The sequence below is a fragment of the Epinephelus fuscoguttatus genome, linkage group LG18, assembly GCF_011397635.1.
Source record: "Epinephelus fuscoguttatus linkage group LG18, E.fuscoguttatus.final_Chr_v1".
NCBI lineage: Eukaryota > Metazoa > Chordata > Actinopteri > Perciformes > Serranidae > Epinephelus > Epinephelus fuscoguttatus.
Genome location: NC_064769.1, coordinates 12,940,457 through 12,947,172, shown reverse-complemented (window position 1 = coordinate 12,947,172; position 6,716 = coordinate 12,940,457).

The following is a 6,716-nucleotide window of genomic DNA, read 5'->3' as shown; positions in this document are numbered from 1 at the left end:
CATCATGATGATTTTGGAACGGACTTAGGAACAATGAGTTTAATATGGTCGGAACAATGGGCTGTCGGACCAATGGGCTGTCGAACCAATGGGCAGTTCCCGTGCAATAAGGGACAATAATGATGTTTAAGATACATTCACTTTCAGTTTTACCTTAAATAAAGTACTTATTGTACTTACAATACAATACAATAAAGTACAAATCTGGCTAAACTGTTGTCTTGTTCACAGTCTGTCTGATCATTTCTTGCCCTCTTAAACACTGTTATTTGCTCTGTCACTGTGTTCTGAGATCTAATCATTGACTCCGGTGAGTACAAAGTTATCTTAACTAACAGAAATGATTGCCAAAAACACCAAGTCACATTGTAATAACCCAGAATTATCCTTTAGTGATGGCATTTACAATCCTCTGTGGGCCGACACAGCATGAAACCTTCCTTTGTACCCCCCAAAATTTGGCCTGCTCTCAAAGAGAGAGGGAGAAAGCCCACTGGCATCCATTAGTGTCCATTAGCTCCAACATGGGTGATGTACGCGAGGGACGTGGACGAGGATGTGCAAGAGGGACATCATTATTCACTGTCATTTTTCTTTAAAGTGCCGGAAGAACACCACCATCCCGTTAGTTATGACAGAACGCTAACACACAGTCCAGCTGTTCTGTATTTCCTGCTCTCTAGTCTCACTTGTGCATGTATTTATTCATAAATTCACAATTACATGTTTGCTGAAAACACACTTAATAATGTTAACACAAGCTACAGGTGCTGGTCCCTGAACCCCACATGTTGTTGGAGCCACAGGCAGAGGAAGAATAATGGTGGTGGTGGTGGAGCGGGGGTGGGGGGTGGGGGGGGGTTGAATCTAAAGTCTTTCTCTCTGCTTGCCTCCTGTTTACATTCCACCCCCCCAAAGCCCCTAACCAGAGCTCCAGCGCCTAATCTCATCAGAAAGTTCCCCGGCTGAACAAATATCTCCTCTCATAGTGAATATTCTCACTCTTTGTGTTCACACACACACACACACAGACACACACGCACACACAGCTTCCAGACACACTGTTAGTTTTCCTAGCTGTGTCTTGTCTTTGATCCCTTTGCTAGATTGAGACTTTTGGTTTACCTCCTCTCTCTGCTGCGGACTGGCAGCACGTCAGCAGGAAATGAGCGTGGAGGTCACATTCTCACCTCCCTCTTTTATTTTCTCTTTTGTTTCACTCGTCTGTCTCTCACTCCCTCCTTCTCCTTATTTGTCTTACGTGAAGGACACAAGTCAGACCCAGTTACAGGCTGGCTGCACTAGCGGGGATCAGGGTTTTGTGTGATGGGTTGCGGGGGCCCTGTGGGTTCAGCGGGATAACGAATATCTTTGTTCCAGTGTTGCAGCATTTGGCTGGCAGGAGAGACACACACCGACACGCTGGCCAGAGAGAGACCTTGAGGCAGGATGGGGAGGTGGATATGAAAGGCTGGGTGGACAGACAGACAGGGATGGCTGTGGGCCTCCGACTGTGCAACCCTGACCCGTTCGTGCAGCTATTATGGATCGGATCAGTGGGCCTGTAAAGGCCAACTGTGTGGCCTGCTGCACTGCTCCAGTCTTCAGCCAAAACCAGCCAATGTTCCTGTCTGAAGGCTTTCAACGTCTGCTTAGTGGGGCAGCAAATCTAATTTATGTTCTTTTTTGGTGATTTGCTCATACAGTTCATTTCTGTGTTTGGGGTGTGTGCGATTGTCGGTGGTGGAAAATAACTAAGTACATTTGTACTCAACTTGAGTATTTCCATATTATGCACTATAACTACGTCTCAGAGGCAAATATTGTACTTTCAGCTTCACTACATTTGTCTGACAGCTGTAACTGTACAAATCACAACTTCTCCAGTCCTTCCTGTCCATGTATCTGCAAATTCTGAATTTAACTTTTTCTGATAAACTCAGGGATGAAGTGTTCCTCAGTGGGTTGAGAGAATTCTCCTACCTACCTCTTTATTGTCTTGCGTAGGATTTAGAGGCAGCAAGCAGTGAGGTTGCAGCAACCAACAGAAACTTCTCCCTTGTGCAAAGCATGTAGAAGAACATGGTGGCTGTGGCAAAAATGCAAAGACACAGATGACCTTATCTGGAGCCAGCGTTTCGGTTGCCCATTCTGGGTCACTGAAGAACAACAGGGCACATTCTGTTGAAGAGCATCCACTCTGTATTTAGATATAAATGACTCATTGTTAAGTAATGAAAACACAATGTTCAGATGATTATACACTAATGAAAACATAATTATGAATATTATCTTAATTTCTGCCAACATATCCCCCTAAATCCTACACATCTGGATCTTTAAGCTCAATAAACCACTTAAAAATCCCCTTGAATTAGCTGAAAAATGCATCATCACAAAAGTAAAAACAGCTGTTGCTCTAAGCTCATGAAAACTTTATTCTTTACAGACATCGTTCACAGAGACGCATGATGCATTGCTGTAGATTAAGCGAGCCAACGTTAAACACATGCCTACGTAAAATGCAACATACACGCCAATGCACCACTTATATTAATCCAGAAACATCATATATACTAGTAAAACATTGTAGGGACCTTTTGTTTGCATCGTGAATTATCTTCACTTTTGATTCTTTAAGCACACTTTGCTGATAATACTTTGACTAAAGTCGAGTTTTGAATGCAGAACTTTTCCTTTGAGTGAGATATTTTGTGTGGTACTGTTACAATAGTTTAAGTAAAACATCTCAATACTTCTTCCACCACTTGCGATGGTGTTTCTGCAGTTGTCCTTTCTCTCACAAGGTTGTGAATGAGAACCCATTTCCTGCACTGTTCTCACTCTGAGCTATATAGGTGGAGGAGGGACACCCCCAAAAAACAACAACAACAACAAAAAAAAAACGCCTTTGTCGTGTGTGTGTGTGTGTGTGTGTGTGTGTGTGTGTGTGTGTGTGTAGGTGTATGCCTTGTCTAGGACAGCACGGAGCCAGGCCCTTCCTGCGTTCCATTGTTCCTTCGACAAACACAGATACATGCACAAGCAAGCACGTTCATGTTACTAATAGTTAAAATGATATTATAGCATATAACAACATAAAAGATCAAGCTCTCATCATTAAAACATCTTTTATTATTATTCTGTTTGCAGATATAACATTTTAAATGTTACCAACATTCATCAGTGAAAAATGGGGTCCTGCTGTATTCTCATACTGTCACCTTGAAGATAAACTCTGTCTTCATGTGCTGACCTGCCATCAGGGATTAGTTGAAAAGCACATGTGGCAAAGTGCTCAATCTGTGATACTCTTTTCTCATTATTATCAACAGTGTCTGGGCATGTTTGACATTAGCGTGACTTACATACATACGTATGTGAGGCGCGTCTAAAAACTGAATGTGACGACCATTGGAGGAAGGTGATAATTGGGACACCTGAGGACCTCAGTTCTCTGATCCAGGGCCGTATACTCAAGAGAGAGAGAACAAACAGAGGCTCTGCCACCACAGCGGGGGGGGGGGGGGGGGGGGTCAATGTTCCTCTTGATAAACTGATGTGCTTCTCCAATCACTTATCTTCAAATAACCAACAGAGGGGTTGTTTTCCAACAAACAGCAGCCAATTCAGTCCAAGCTCTTTAGTAAATATTATCAGATTGGCAGAGACAAAGGTGAGAAGTAGCAGCAGATTAGGCACAAAGCCCTTCTTTTATCTGAGCAATGCTGTAGAAGAGGCATTGTGTTTTGGTTGCAAATTGTTTTAATGGGTTTTTAAATTATTAGTGAATTGTAAGACCTTTAATTTGGAAAATCAGTCGCTGTTAGAAAACCTGCAACTTCTGCAACCAAAGCAACACTTGAACACTATCATTCAAAAGCGGGACGGACACAAAATTTGTGTTTTTCAGAGGAGTAAAGTCACATAAATCGCACACCTAATGAAAATTTAAGGTACCAGTACATTATGCAAGCATACTGATAACATCCTGGATGCAAAGGGAAATTTATCTTAAAAAATAAATGATTTTATTGTGTCGTCTTCATTTCTGTAAATCTACAGAGTCCAACATATGTTGAATGTGTTTATGTATGATTAACTGGTTTTAACAATGCTGTTTAGAGGAATATAGCATAAGAGTATTATAGCGTAATGCCATGGACGGTTCTCATATGATATCGCATTTTTGGCAAAATTAAATATGTAAATGGTTGTAATGATAAAGCTCCTTTGCTATTTCCCCTATGTCATATCTCAGTATTTGTATCCCTATAATTAAAGTGCATCAACCTTTCAGTTAACTTGGTAAACCCCAGTAAACACAAATAAACAACATACTATTGTAATAACATCAAAATGTTGCCACACTCACATATCAAACCAAGTCAGATTTGTGTTGTCAAAGATTTCTGGTATAAATTAGAAAGTTTGATGCATTAGACTTGATGTTAAAATTTCTAGATTAATACAAAAATCTGAAAAAACAATAGTCAAAGTATCAAAAATATTTTGAATGCAAATGCATATGTTCTAAATATTGAGGGGGATGTGTCAACTGTGTCCCTCCTGAAATTAAAAAAAAAAGGATTTTTTTTAAAATTTTGTTTTGATTAAATATTCAGTTGAAGAAAATTATGTTTAATTGATCATTTTATTGAAAGCCTTATTTAAACATTGCTGCAGATAGAATTATCATCAGTAAGGTAACATTTTTAACAGGTAGATATCACCATAAAACTTCCCCAGTTGATTACTTACATTAAGGCAATTATTTTTTCTGTGACAAGTGTCCTGAAATTGTATATTTAAATATGCAAATGATGCATTATCAAATTAAAAATGTATTGATTTGCATACATTTATAGTACAGAAATCTCAACATAAAGCCAGGTTCAAAATTATTGTTTCTTTTTTTTGTCATAGACCTATTAGAGTCAAAGAGGGAATTTAGATACCTTTTTTTAATCACCCCATGAATCTGAAAACACTGTCAACAGCCATAAAAAGCATAAAACATTTCTTTTTAAAGGAATAAAATGTAATATAAATCAGGATATGTATAACCTATGAATAAACCCCTCTGTAAAAACCTTCAGAATGCAGAGAGGAATACAACTAGAAAGTCTGGTGTGTAAGTGCTATTGCCGTTGATATTTTTGGCTCAGAGTATGAGAAAAATGACATTTAAAGAAATGTGATGTTAAATTCCGTACATTTTTAGACAAATATAAGACAATGCAGTATTTTATATAAATTTTAAATTGTATGTTTAAACATGTAAGTAAGGCATTATCTAATTAAATATGGGATTTTTTGGATATTTTTCCAGAACACAAGTAACATAAACACCTAACTGTGTTTTTTGGATGCTTTCTTTCCACTAGTAATAAAAAATAATAATAACCTTAAATCTTAAAACTGACCAATGCATGAAACAACTTCATTTTCACTTGGGTATCTCACCTTAAACAATATTTTCTGGACACTAAATAACAGTGTTCAATGACTGCTTTGTCCAGCTATGCGCTCTGTCTCATGGTGCTTTTTTGAGACTTTTGGGTGTGAACCAAGAATAATATCTCCAGCTCCAGTCAGTCTTTGAGGTCTGATGGTGGGATGACATCATGTAATCCTTGTCAAGGGGAGCTACTTTTTATCTCAACCTCTGGCCTCACTCCATTCCTCACCCAGAGGAGGAAGGAAGGGAGCCTGAGTTAAAGGAACTACAATGTGCTCCAGGTCTGAGCAGCCGGGGTTCAAACTGCAGAGGGCAGTCGTATTTATATTTAATCTCAAAGAAATTACTGTGTTGTCTTGCACTTTGCGTCAACCTCTCCGGGTATGTTTCTATATTCGGCTTTGATAGAGTTTGTTTTCTGAGCTTTGGGTCTTCCCCTCTCCAACCTTGTGAATCCATCACAGAGCATTTTCTCATGGCCTTAAATTTTTCCCCCCAAAACAAATAAGTATCTCAAGTCAGAGAGAGTTTCACAAGCAAAAACACAAGCTCTGATTTCATGACAGATAACTAGGATCATCATGCTCTGCCAGCACTTCTGACAAATCAGCACTTTCTGATTTAAAAGACCAAACCACACCTTTCCACAAGCATTGAGGATGCAGGAGGGCATGTGGTAACAGCAGGCATGGCTTGAGCTGAGTGTGTGCCTGACAGATTTGACGTTTCTCACGGTGGGTCAGGTGTTTCCCTCCTATCACCCTACATGCCCATACACATCTCTTTTAGTCATACATCCAACACTTCACATTTACTTTTTGGTTATGCCATAAATTTGTAGCTGATTGCTCCCACTCCCTCTTTTCTTCCCGGTGTTTCCCACACTACATGCACCTCATGAGACCTAGCCCCTTTTGGCGTCAATCCATTTGGCAGTCTCACCAACAGAAGGACCAGCATGTGCGTGGGCTTCATAATAAAATAATCTTTGCCCTGGGGTGCTGAAACTCTGCAGCTACTCCCTGACAGTTTCACTTGCCCTGAGAGAGAGAAAAAAACCTGGCACAGACATGCGTTCAGTGTGTCTGTCAAATACTGTATGTCGTAACTGAAATGCTAAGTAACACCATGTTATGCTTGTGGAAATACTTTACAAGAAAGATTACAAAATTTAATGTGAGTTGAAGTTTCTGCGGAACAAGGATCCATGCAGGAAGCTATTGTGTGAGAACGAAACTCCTACATCCTTATTTTT